This window comes from Chiloscyllium punctatum, chromosome 24, assembly GCF_047496795.1.
Source record: "Chiloscyllium punctatum isolate Juve2018m chromosome 24, sChiPun1.3, whole genome shotgun sequence".
In the NCBI taxonomy this organism is placed as follows: Eukaryota; Metazoa; Chordata; class Chondrichthyes; order Orectolobiformes; family Hemiscylliidae; genus Chiloscyllium; species Chiloscyllium punctatum.
This window is the reverse complement of record NC_092762.1, coordinates 12504960-12518970: the sequence shown is the minus strand read 5'-3', so window position 1 is coordinate 12518970 and position 14011 is coordinate 12504960. Positions and strand designations below refer to the sequence as shown.

Below are 14011 nucleotides of genomic sequence, written 5' to 3'. Positions count from 1 at the left end.
TGTTCACCCTGTATCCATGTCTCCCTGCTGTCTAAATCTCTTTTATCTCCGTGTCACAAATCCATCGACCATATTGCAGCAACTTCGTCCATTCAAAAAAAAATAATATTCTCTCTTCCACAATTTTCTGTCACAATTCTATTTGCTGATGTACAATTTTAGTTAAACTCTGTCCCATCCTGTTCCTTTCTGCTTGTCTTCAGCCACATTCCCATGCTGTTCCATTGCTTCACCTTTTCCCTTTGGATTTGGAAAGCTCCTTTCACCTGCATCCTCTCTGTCAGTTTAAACCCTGTCCATAAACCTACCGACATGTTTGGCCAGGACACTGGTCCCAGCACAGTTCCAGGGGGACCATCCTAATGGATTATTTATAAATCAGGTATGGGATGTGTGAGTCTGTGGCTGACCAGCTTTTCTTGCCCAGCCTTAGCTGCCCTTGAACTGAGTAACTTGCTCGGCCATTTCAGAGGGTAATTGAGAGGCAAACCCTTTGCTGTGGGGATGTCGTGCAGACCATGTGAGGATGGGCAGATGTCCTTCTCGAAAGGACAAGTGTTTGGATTTGTTGTACATCAGTAATGGTTTCATACTTATTTGTGGATTGTTAATTATTATTTTAAAAATTATTGATTTCAAATGTCTCCTTTTCAGATGGTGGGATTCAATCCTGCCTCCCCCTGAACATTAGCTGAGATTTTGGATACATTCTCTCGCAATAATACCACTAGGCCATTACTTCACCTGCTCACTGGGTGCTCATCCCTGAGCACTGATACCAGGGCATCATGAAGCTAAACCCATTCTTCCGACACAATTGTGTGATCCTGACATCTTCCAGCAATCTGGGACTATTACTTAATATCGCTCCATTTTCCAGATCTCTGTGGAACTCAGTGCCATTCTCCATGTGTAACCCTCACTGCATTTGTTTAATTTCCCATTCTGTCTATTTCTCTGTCTCCTGTAGGTACTCAGGAAAGGCCTGACTCAATAGCCTTCCCAGCTGCTGGGTGGATCGTCCATCACCTCATTGAACACAGTTGGTCTGCCAGAGAGAGACAAAGGGAAAGGAGATCTGGAGCCTTCAATAAATCCAGTAGTGAGGTAAGGTCACCCACAGTGCACAGAGCAAAGAACAATGAGAGGGCTCCAAACATCTGTGAACACAACATGACATCGATTCAGTGCTGGAGGGGAGCAGTGTACACACACACACCCCAGGCTCAATCACCATCCCAATGTAAGTTCTGTTATATTAAAACTCACTACTCTACAACAGTGTATCTATGGCATGTCTTGTGGTCCAGTGTCTTCAATAATTTTTAATTCTTATAACAGATCCTATCGCTGTAACCTCTCCCCTTCCCGATAGTCCCTCCACATATTTGAAATGTACTGCATTCCAGATTACCATCCCTATGCCTGTAACTTGGTTCAGTGTCTCCAACATGCCTTATCTCGGTAGTCTCCTCCTCCAATAAGGTTAAAAACAAGGACTGCAGATGCTGCAAACCAGAGTCTAGGTTAGAGTGGTGCTGGAAAAGCACAGCAGGTCAGGCAGCATCCGAGGAGCAGGAAAATCGACGTTTCGGGCAAAAGCCCTTCATCAGGAACAGAGGCCGGGAGCCTGCAGAGTGGGGAGATAAATGAGAGGGGGTGGGGATGGGGAGAAAGTAGCAAAGAGTACTATAGGTGAATGGGGTGGGGAAGAAGGTGATAGGTCAGAGTGGAGGATAGGGGAAGGTAGCAAAGAGTACATTGGGTGAATGGGGGTGGGGATGGGGGTGATAGGTCAGAGTGGAGGGTGGAATGGATAGGTGGGAAGGGAGATAGGCCGTTAGGACAGGTCATGAGGGCGGGGCTGAGTTGGAAGGCTGGAGGTGGGGTGAGATGGGGAAGGGGAAATGAGGAAACTGGTGAAGTCCACATTGATGGCCTGGGGTTGAAGTGTTCCAAGGCGGAAGGTGAGGCGTTCTTCCTCCAGGCGTCGGGTGGTGAGGAAGTGTTGCTGGAGGAAGCCGAGGACCTGCATGTCCTCGGCAGAGTGGAAGGGGGAGTTGAAATGTTGGGTCACAGGGCGGTGGGGTTGATTGGTGCGGGTGTACCAGAGATGTTCCATAAAGTACTCTGCTAGGAGGTGTCCAGTCTCCCCAATGTAGAGGAGACCGCATCGGGAGCAACGGATACAATAAATGATATTGGTGGATGTGCAGGTAAAACTTTGGATGTGGAAGGCTCCTTTGGGGCCTTGGATGGTGGTGAGGGGGGAGGTGTGGGCGCAGGTTTTGTAATTCCTGCGGTGGCAGGAGAAGGTGCCAGGAAGGGAGGGTGGGTTTTTTGGGGGCGTCGAACTGACCAGGTAGTCACGGAGGGAATGGTCTTTGCGGAAAGTGGAGAGAGGTGGTGAGGGAAATATATCCCTGGTGGTGGGGTCCGTTTGGAGGTGGCGGAAATGTCGGCGGATGATTTGGTTTATGTGAAGGTTGGTAGGGTGGAAGGTGAGCACCAGGGGTGTTCTGTCCTTGTTACGGTTGGAGGGGTGGGGTTTGAAGGCAGAGGTGCGGGATGTGGACGAGATGCTTTGGAGGGCATCTTTAACCACGTGGGAAGGGAAATTGCAGTATCTAAAGAAGGAGGCTATATGGTGTGTTCTGTGGTGGAACTGGCCCTCCTGGGAGCAGGTACGGCAGAGGCAGAGGAATTGGGAATAGGGGAAGGAATTTTGCAGGCGGTAGGGAGGGAAGATATGTAATCTAGGTAGCTGTGGGAGTCGGTAGGTTTGTAAAAAATATCGTTGTCAAGTTGGTTGTCATTAATGGGGATGGAGAGGTCCAGGAAGGGGAGGGAGGTATCAGAGATGGTCCAGGTAAATTTAAGGTCAGGGTGGAATGTGTTGGTGAAGTTGATGAATTGCTCAAACTCCTCGAGGGAGCACGAGGTGGTGGCAATGCAGTCATCAATGTTGCGGAGGAGGATGTGGGGAGTGGTGCTGGTGTAACTACGGAAGATGGACTGTTCTACGTAGCCAAAGAGACAGGCATAGTGGGGCCCATACGGGTGCCCATGGCTACCCCTTTGGTCTGGAGGAAGTGGGAGGATTTGAAGGAAAAATTGTTAATGGTGAGGACAAGTACAGCCAAACTCATGAGAGTATCGGTGGAAGAGTGCTGTTGCGGACGTTGGGGGATGAAGAAACGGAGGGCTTGGAGATCCTGGTCATGGTGGATGGAGGTGTGGAGGGATTGGATATCCATTGTGAAGATGAGGCATTGGGGGCCAGGCAAATGGAAGTCTGGGAGGAGTGGAGGGTGTGAGTGGTGTCTCGAACGAATATGGGTAATTCCTGGATTGGGGGAATAGGACAATGTCGAGGTAGGCAGACATGAGTTCGGTGAGGTATGAGCAAGCTGAGACAATGGGTCGGCCAGGGTGGTCAGGCTTGTGGATCTTGGGAAGGAGGTAGAACCGGGCAGTGGGGGATCCCGGACAATGAGGTTGGAAGCTGTGGGTGGGAGATCTCCTCCTGAGGTGATGAGGTTCTGTCTGCTCTGGGAGATGACGGTTTGGTGATGGGAGGTGGGTCATGGTAGAGGGGTGGTAGGAGGAGGTGTCTTTGAGTTGGCATCATGGCTTCAGCGGTGTAGAGGTCAGTGCACCAGACTACCACTGCACCCCCTTTATCTGCTGGTTTGATGGTGAGGTCGGTATTGGAGCAGAGGAAGTGGAGGGCTGCACGTTGTGAGGGTGAGAGGTTGGAGTGGGGGAGGGGGTAGATAGGGTGAGGCGGTTAATGTCTCGGTGGAAGTTGGAAATGAAGAAATCGAAGGCAGGTAATAGGCCAGCGCGGGTTATCCAGGTGGATGGAGTGTATTGGAGGTTGGCAAAGGGACCATCAGAAAATAGGCGGGAGTCTTCATTGTAAAAGTCAGCTCTGAGGCGGAGGTGGTGGAAGAAGTGTTCGATGTCACGGCGTGTATTAAATTCATTGCTGTGTGGACGGAGGGGGATGAAGGTGAGGCCTTTGCTGAGGACTGGTCATTCGCCCTCAGTGAGGGGGAGGTCAGGGGAATGGTGAAAACTCGGCAGGACTGGGAGCTGGGACCAGGCGTAGGTGTGGAGCTGGGGGAGGCGACGGAGCCTGTAACTGGAGTGGGTGTGGTGTTCGGGGGGATGGGGATGGAGTCATGAGCAGAAGTGGTGTTCCCCTCTGGGGGCAGGGATGGTGACGGTGGGACCTGGGGGTGGTGTCAGCAGAATGCAAGTGCGCGGCATTGGTGGGGGCGGAAGTGGTGACAAACACGGCAGTTGGGGGGGGGCATGGAAGTCACTGAGTGTGTGACATCAGCGATGATGTGAGGGGCGGAAGTGATGTCACTTGTGGTGAATGAGGAATTGAGAGGGGCGGAAATGGCATTTACTTTATTTTGAACAATAATTTCCTGTCACAAATCTGTTTGACAATGTCGTATTTTAATTAAACTCAGTCCCTTACTGTTTCTTTCTGTCGGTCTTCATCCACATCTCCATGGTGTTCCAATATTTCAACCTTTCTCTTTGGACTTGGGAATTTCCATTCACCTCAGACCTGTCCCCCTCCTCATCTGTGTCCATTTATAGCACACTGCATAATCCTGGTACCAGAGGAGCCTATCCCAATAAAATAGCTCAGTCCTCCCTGAGTACTGGTAGCAGTGCTCACTGGTCAGAACCACTTCTGATGATACCATTGTGTAATCCTGACACCTTCCAGCACTCTGCTGATATCACTCAGTCTCTCTCCATGTGATATCCCTTACTTTTGGGTCTAATTGCTGCCTCTGTCAGTGTCTCACTCTTGCAGCTACTCCAGATCCTGAGCCAACAGCATTCTCCACTCCAGAGGGACGCAGCACAACAGGCCAGGAATGGACATTAGGAATTTCCAGATCTCTGTGGGATTCAATGCCATTCTCCAAGTGTAACATTCATTGCATCAGTGTAATTTTCCATTCTGTCTATTTCTCTGTCTCCTGTAGGTATTCCTGATGTCCCTGACTCAGCAGAATTCCCAATTCCTGTCTCGTACATCACCACATTGAAGACAGTTGGTCAGCCAGAGAGAGATGGAGAGGAAGATCTGGAGCCTTCAGTAAATCCTGCAGCCGGTAAGATCACTCACAGTAAACAGCACAGGGAGGAGTTAGTGGACTTTAATTCAGACCCTGAGGGCATGATGTCGGAACAATGCTGGGCAAGGAACATGAGAAAATTCTCAGGCTTCATTATCACCATCTTGTCTGTAAATTCATCTGTTCCACAGAACCCTCCCTATGTCTGTCAGTTTCTCCATTGTCTGTTTCATTGATACCACTTCCCCTATCTCTATCAGCCCCTACAATCCTGCCTATCCCTGTAAGCTCCTCATATCAGTAAAACTCTCCAAGTTTCTGCCTTTGCCTTTAATCCCGGGTTCTGTCACATCTCTCCTTAACTGAAGAAAAACAACTCTTCAGTTCCTTAAGCCATCCTGGTCAGTGTAGTCCTTTCCAGACCTGAGAAACCTCCCTGTCTTTGTGACTTTTTTGAACTCCTACTACCTTCATGATCTCTGTGACCTTCCCGTCACGACAACAAAAAAGCTCTGTACCTTAGTAACCTCCTCCAGCCGTTAGACTCCTCCTTGTCTCTGGGCACAGTGCAGAGTGACCCTGCTTCTCTCATAAATTAGTTTCTGCATTTCTAATGATGACTATGAACTCTTCCTGTCTCTAAAACGCACTCAGTCTCTGTAAACACTGCTGGTCCCGATTGATGTGATTTCCTTCGGTAACTACAAACTTTTATACCTTTTAATCTCCTCCAGACGCGAACACACAGTTTATTTCTATAATCTCCATGAGTGATGGAGTCATAGAGATGTACAGCACGTAAACAGACCCTTCGGTCCAACCTGTCAATGCCGACCAGATATCCCAACCTAATCTAATCCCACCTGCCAGCACCCGGCCCATATCCCTCCAAACCCTTCCCATTCCTATACCCATCCAAATGCCTCTTAAATGTTGCAGTTGTATCAGCCTCCACCACATCCTCTGGCAGCTCGTTCCATACATGTACCACCCTCTGCTTGAAAAAGTTGCCCCTTAGGTCGCTTTTATATCTTTCCCCTCTCACCCTAAACCTATACCTTCTAGTTCTGGACTCACCGACCCCAGGGAAAAGTCTTTGTCTATTTATCCTATCCATGCCCCTCATAATTTTGTAAACCTCTATAAGGTCACCACTCAGCCTCTGACGCCACAGCCCCAGCCTGTTCAGCCTCTCCCTGTAGCTCAAATCCTCCAACCCTGGCAGCATTCTTGTAAATCTTTTCTGAACCCTTTCAAGTTTCACAAAATTTTTCTGATAGGAAGGAGACCAGAATTGCACAAAATATTCCAACAGTGGCTTAACCAATGTGCTGTACAGCCGCAACATGACCTCCCAACTCCTGGACTCAATACTCTGACCAATAAAGGAAAGCATACCAAACGCCGCCTTCACTCTCTAATCTATCTGCGATTCCACTTTCAAGGAGTTATGAATCTGCACTCCAAGGTCTCTTTGTTCAACAACACTCCCTAGGACCTTACCATTACGTGTATAGGTCCTGCTAAGATTTGCTTTTTGAAAATGCAGCACCTCGCATTTATCTGAATTGAACTCCACCTGCCAGTTAGCCCATTGTCCCATCTGGTCCAGATCCTGTTGTAACCCTCTTCGCTGTCCACTACACCTCCAATTTTGGTGTCATCTGCAAACTGTACCTCTTATGCTCTCATCCAAATCATTTATGTAAATGATAAAAAGTAGAGGGCCCAGCACTGATCCTTGTGACACTCCACTGGTCACAGGCCTTCAGTCTGAAAAACAACCCTCCACCACCACTCTCTGTCTTTTACTTTTGAGCCAGTTCTGTATCCAAATGGCTAGTTTTACCTGTATTCCATGAGATCTAACCTTGCTAATCAGTCTCCCATGGGGAACCTTGTCGAATGCCTTACTGAAGTCCATATAGATCACATCTATCACTCTGCCCTCATCAATCTTCTCTGCTACTTCTTCAAAAAACTCACTCGAGTGTGTGGGACATGATTTCCCACGCACAAAGCCATGTTGACTATCAATAATCAGTCCTTGCCTTTCCAAATACATGTACATCTTGTCCCTCAGGATTCCCTCCAACAACCTGCCCACCGCTGAGTTCAGGCTCATCGGTCTATAGTTCCATGGCTTGTCTTTACCGCCCTTCTTAAACAGTTGCACCACTTTTGCCAACCTCCAGTCTTCCAGCATCTCACCTGTGATTATTGATGATACAAATATCTCAGCAAGAGGCCCAGTAATCACTTCTCTAGCTTCCCACAGAATTCTCGGGTACACCTGATCAGGTCCTGGGGAGTTATCCAGCACTTCTTCCTCTGTATCTGAACATTTTGCAAGATGTCACAATCGATTTCCCTAAAGTCTACATCTTCCATATCCTTTTCCACAGTAAATAATGATGCAAAATATTAATTTAGTATCTCTCCCATTTTCTGTGGCTCCACACAAAGGCCGCCTTGCTGACCTTTCAGGGGCCCTATTCTCTCCCTAGTTACCCTTTGTCCTTAATATATTTGTAAAAACCCTTTGGATTCTCCTTAATTCTATTTGTCAAAGCTATCTCAGGTCCATTTTTTGCCCTCCTGATTTACCTCTTTAGTATACTCCAACTTCCTTTATACTCTAAGGACTCACTCTATCTATCCTGTCTATACCCGACATATGCTTCCTTCTTTTTCTGAACTAAACCCTCAATTTCTTTAGTCATCCAGCATTCCCTATTCCTACCAGCCTTCCCTCTCACCCTGACAGGAATATACTTTCTCTGGATTCTTGTTATCTCACTTCTGAAGGCTTCCCATTTTCCATACGTCCCTTTAACTGCGAACATCTGCCTCCAATCAGCTTTCAAAAGTTCTTGCCTAATATGTCAAAATGGGCCTTTATCCAATTTAGAACTTCAACTTTTAGATCTGGTCTATCCTTTTCCATCACTATTTTAAAATGAATAGAATTATGGTCGCTGGTCCCAAAGTGCTCCCCCACTGACACCTCACTCACCTGCCCTGCCTTATTTCCTTAGTTTAGGTCAAGTTTTGCACCTTTTCTAGTTGGTACATCCACATACTGAATCAGAAAATTGTCGTGTACACACTTAACAAATTCCTCTCCATCTAAACCTTTACACTATGGCAGTCCCAGTCGATGTTTGGAAAGTTAAAATCCCCTACCATATCTACCCTATTATTCTTACAGATAACTGAGATCTCCTTACAAGTTTGTTTGGCAATTTCCCTTTGACTACTGTGGGGTCTATAATACAATCCTAATAAGGTGATCATCCCTTTCTTATTTCTCAGTTCCACCAAATAACTTCCCTGGATGTATTTCTGGGAATATCCTCCATCAGCACAGCTGTAATGCTATCCCTTATCAAAAATGCCACTCCCCCTCCTCTCTTGCCTCCCTTTCTATCCTTCCTGTTGCATTTGTATCCTGGAACATTAAGCTGCCAGTCCTGCCCATCCCTGAGCCATGTTTCTGTAATTGCTATGCGATCCCAGTCCCATGTTCCTAACCATACCCTGAGTTAATCTGCCTTCCCTGTTAGGCCCCTTGCATTGAAATAAATGCAGTTTAATTTATTAATCCTCCCTTGTCCCTGCCTGCCCTGACTGTTTGTTTGACTCCCTTCTGTTCTCAGCTGTACCCGTCTCAGATCGAGCTTCCAAAATCCTCCCTGTGATTGTTATCACGTCCCATCCCTGCATTCCTTCAAATCTGTGTAAAGTCCTCCCCTTCCGAAAACCCGCCCTGTATCTGTCACCTGTCCCAGCTTCCACAACCCTCCCTATCTCTGTAAGACCCCCCCCCCCCCCACCCCCTGTCCCAGTTACTACAGCCCGCTGTATCACTAAATGCCAGTAGTCACTATAATATCAGAGTAAGGTGTGAAAGCAGGAATACTGTACTGGGTTAAATGATCAGTCATGATCATATAGAATGGTAGGACCGACTCTGTGGTCAAATGGCCGATACCTGCTCTTCTTTCCTGTGCTTCTCTATAAACTTACTATCTATATAACCTCTTTCAGTCCCCACAGCCCTCCCTATCTCCATAAACTCCTTCAGTCCCCACGACTCTTCCTATCCATGTAACCTGAATCATTCCCCACAAACCTCCCTAACTCCATAACCTCCAAAAGGCCCCACAACCCTCCCTATCTCCATAATCTCATCCTGACCCAACGACCCTCCTGTTCAGAGTAACCTCCTTCAATCCCCATCATCCTCCTGATCTGTGCAACCTCCTTTACGCCCAACAGCCCTGCAGATCTCTTTGGCCCCTTTCAGGCCCCACATCACTCCCTAACTCCATAATGTTCTTCAGTCACTAGTGCATTCTCTACGTCCATAATCTCGTTGAATCCGCACATCGCTCCCTATTTCCATAATGTCCTTCAGTCCCCACGACCCTCCTTATTTCCAAAACATCTATTACCTGTTGAAACTGTAACCTACCTTTTTCAGATTGATAAACACGAACACCCATAACTCTTCCTGCTGCCAGTCTGAAACCAAACAGTGTTAGCCTGACAGTAGGTCAGGAGCTGAAATATGTTTGAAAGGATATGTCAATGAAGAATAACTGGACCCTTAGAAACACTTTTAATGAAAAGAGGATGTGTTTTTGAGCCTGTTGGATTTTATTTTTATTGGTGTGAATATAAATAGCAGAGTGGATACGGGTGTAGGAGTGGTTGGACTGAGGATACGGTTTATTTGAATTTTCAGAAAACTTTACACAAGTTTCAATAAGGGCTAAAGAGTAATTTGGTAGAGAATAGGGCACCTTAACTGTCAGGAGGTGGGTGAGATATTAGACAAAATAGTGTTGTCAGAATTTACTGTGGAGAAAGACATGGAAGCTCAGGAAGTTTGGGAAATAAATAGTGATGTCTTGGAAAGAATCCTCAACAGAGGAAAGAAAGTGCTGGAATCTTAAAACAAATAAAGGTAGATCAATCCTCAGTCGCTTATTAGGTTGATCCTAGAATATTGTGGGAATTTGGGGAAGAGATAGTGTCCCTAACATATATTTATTTTATCAATACACACAATGAGTTACATGAAGACTGGAGGGTGGCTAATGCTGTTCCATCACTTAATGTCTGCAGGGAGCAGCCAGGAAATCACAACCCAGTGAGCCCAGTGCTGGGTAAGTTGTTGGAGGAGATTCTGAGAGAAAGGAGCTACATATATTTGGAAAGGCAAGGGCTGATTAGAGATAGTCAGCATGGCTTTGTGAGTGGGAAACCATGTTTCACAAACCGGATTGACTCTTCGAGGAGTTGACCAAGAGATTGATGAAGGCAGAGCAGTCAGCGTTGTCTACATGAACTTCAGCAAAGCATTTGACAAGGTTCCAAGGGATGTAGAACATCTAGTCAAGAGGAAGAAGGAAGCTAATTTAAGTTTGAGGAACCAAGGATCAGAAGCAGGGCTCTGGAGAGTTACATGGGGCAGCACCGTGGCTCAGTGGTTAGCACTGCTGCCTCACAGCACCAGGGACGCGATTTCAATTCCAGCCCCAGGCGACTGTCTGTGTGGAGTTTGCACATTCTCCCCATGTCTGTGTGGGTTTCCGACAGGTGCTCAGGTTTCCACCCACAAACCAAAGATGTGCAGGTTAGGTGAATCAGTCATGCGTTGTTCAAGAAAGGGAATAGAGATAATCCTGGGAATCACAGACCTGTCAGTCTTCTGTCTGTGAAGTGCAGATTATTGGAGAGGACTCTGAGATACAGGATTTACGATTCCTTGGAAAACCATAGTTTGATTAGAGGAAGTCATCATGGCTTTGTAAGGGACAGGTCATGCCTCACAAATCTTGTTGAATCCTTTGATAATGTAACAAAACACATTTATGGCTCATTGAGAAAGTACAGAGCGTGGGATACAGGGAAACCTGCCTGTCTGAATAGAGAATTCCTGGCCCTGAGAAGACAGAGATTGATGACAGATGGAAATCATTCAGCCAGGAGCTCATTGACCAGTGGTCTTCTGCAGGGAGAGGTCAAAAAATCTCTGCTCTTTGTGATTTTATGTATGACTTGGATGTGTGAGTGGAAGAGTGGGTAAGAAAGTTTGCCAATGACATGAAGGTTGGTGGAATGGTAAATAGTGTGGATGTCTGCTGGAGGTTGCAATGAGACATTGACAGGATGTAGAGCTGGGCTGAGAAGTGGCAGATGAAGTCAAATCTGGAAATGTGTGAATTGATGCATTTTGGAAGGTGAGACTTGAATACAGAATACAGGGGTAAAGGCAGAATACTGAATAGTGTGGAGGAACAGAGGGATCTTGGATTTCATGACCAGAGATCCATCAAATTTGCCACCAAGCTGATGGTGTTATTAAGAAAGAATCTGTTGTATTGGCTTTCATTAGCTGGGGGATTGAGTTTTAAAGCCATGAGATTATGCTGCAGCTCTATGCAGCCCTGTTTAGATCCCAATTCGAATATTGTGTTCAGTTTTGGTCCCTTCATTACAGGAAGGATGTGGAAGCTTTAGAGAGGGTAAAGAGGAGATTTACCAGGATGCTACCTGGACTGGAGAACATGTCTTATGGAGAAAGGTTGAGGGAGCGAAGGCTTTTCACATTGGAGTGAAGAAGTGTGGTGTGATTTGGTAGAGGTGAACAAGATGGTGTGAGGCAAAGATAGAGTGAACAGTGAGAGACCTCTTTATCCCATGGCATACATGGTACAAGGGGGCATAATTGTAAGGTGATTGGAGGATGGGTAAGGGGAGATTTCAGATGTAGGTTCTTTACACAGAGACTGGTGGGTGGATGTAATGGGACATTTTAACAGACTCTTGGATAGGCACATGGATGACAGCAAAATAAAGGGTATGTAAGTTAGTTTGATCTCACAGTCGGATAAAAGATGGGCATGGCATCATGGCCGAAGGGTCTTGTGCTGTACTGTTCTGTGTTCTACGTTCTGTCTGGTAAACTGGATAATAAGCTCAGATCAATGTAAAAGGATATGGCATTCAGGAGGAGCTAGTCCACTGGATACAAAATTGGGCTTGATGGTAGGAGACAGAGGGTGATGGGGGACATTTTGTTTTTCTGACAAGAGACATGTGACCAGCGGTGAAGTGGGTCCACTGTTGTTTGTCATTTGGATAAATGGTTTGGATGGGAATATTGGAATCCTGGTAAGTTTTTTTTGAGTGACACTGAAATTGTTGGTAAGGTGGTCAGTGAAGAAGGTTATCTATGATACAACAGGACGAATAATACACTGGGATAGTGGGCTGAAGAATAGCAGATAGAGTTTAATTAGATAAACGTGAGGTGTTCCATTTTGGTGAAACAAACCAGGGTGGGGCCTGTACAGTTCATGTTCGGACTCTGGGTAGTGTTGTCAGTCAGAGACCCAGGGATGCAGGTACACAGTTCTTTGAAAGTGGTGTCACAGGTAGATAGGCTGGTGAAGCAGGCGTTTAGGATGGTTACCTTCATTGGGCAGAGCATTGAGAGTAGAAGTTGGGATGTCATGTTGTGACTGTACAGGACATTGGTGAGGCCACCATAAAAGCATTGTTGACCAGTAGGAAGTACTCATCTGGTTCACTTACATCCTTTAGAGAAGAACATCTGACATTCTAACCTGGTCTGCACGTGACACCAGACCCAAAGCAATATGGCTGACTCTGTGCTCTACTCTTGGTAATTAGCAGTGGGGCAAAGAATGTTGGTCCAATCAAAGACATCTTCATCCCATGAATGAATAAATAAAAATATATATATCCCTCCCGACCTCTGCAAACACCTCCAGCTGCAGCAATCTGTACTTGCTTTGTAACACCGTTCAGACCCTGACCCCTCTCTGTAACACTCTCACCACCTCCAGCACCTTCAGCTCTCCCAGTTCCTTTTGTGACATAAAACCTTGACAATTATTCCCTCTTCCATCTGACCTCCTCCTGCGAGCAGACCCTTTGCAATCCCTTTAAAACTTACTGCGAAAACATTCTCTCACTTCAGGATTTTAAGGACTTTTTGGTGATCCTCTAAACCCGATAATCTAATATGATCCTTTTTACTTGAATGAGGGACCGATGGGGATTTCTTGCTGAGGATTTGTCTGTTTCGATGGAATGTCCTTTTGTTGAGTGTTTTACACTGTTCCTTCAAATGTTTTCCACTGTTCATTGACAGGCACATATTTCAGTCTGTTTAGCCTGTTTACCTTGGTCAGTTCCCCTCTCAAACTCATGATATTGTTTATTTTTGTTTCTAGTTGTAGCTTGTCCTTTCTGTGATTCACTTTAAAACTTTATATTTCCTTAAATTGCACTTTATCACAATTTCGCAGAGGATCTCTCCAGGTGACATTACTCATTTACTCAGTTTCATCACACAATGATCGCTCTGAGATAGTTATGTCCCTAGCCAGTTGCACAATTTGTTATTCAAAGAAACACTGAAAACTAATTTTCTGAACTCCTCTTCCAATATCACTCTTGCCAGTGTGACTGTCCTACATTTTGTGAATATTGATGTTTCCCAAAATTATCGCAATGTGTTTGTTAAAAAAATTCCAATGAGTTCCTGTGTAATGCAGTAATGAGCAGCAGAATGCTGTTCAGTGGCTAAAACTGTTCTGCTGCTTGTGTCCTTGGCAAGTAGTAGCCAGAATTTACATTCAGACTGACTCTACTTCATGATCTGAGACCAAATGCTTTCTCTGTGATGCCTTTGTTATCCATTATTGTTAGTGTTACCCATTTTGCCTGAGTTTCCGCAAGGTTGTGATCCATTGAATATTTATGTCCACCTTTTGTTCACCCTGTAACCATGTCTCTCTGTTGTCTAAACCTCTTTTATCTCAGTGTCACAAATCCATCTGCCTTATTGATAAGACTTC

The 14011-nt window shown here is 46.0% G+C and overlaps 1 long non-coding RNA gene across 1 annotated transcript in view; it reads left to right on the top strand.

Annotated features, from left to right (window-relative positions):
• The window catches only part of LOC140494443 (uncharacterized), an 81739-nt gene that overhangs the window by 21442 nt on the left and 46286 nt on the right, over nucleotides 1-14011 (top strand). The window contains exons 3-4 of the long non-coding RNA XR_011963965.1: nucleotides 971-1107; nucleotides 5019-5147. This is a non-coding gene — a long non-coding RNA (uncharacterized lncRNA). The remainder of the gene's footprint in view (nucleotides 1-970; nucleotides 1108-5018; nucleotides 5148-14011) is intronic.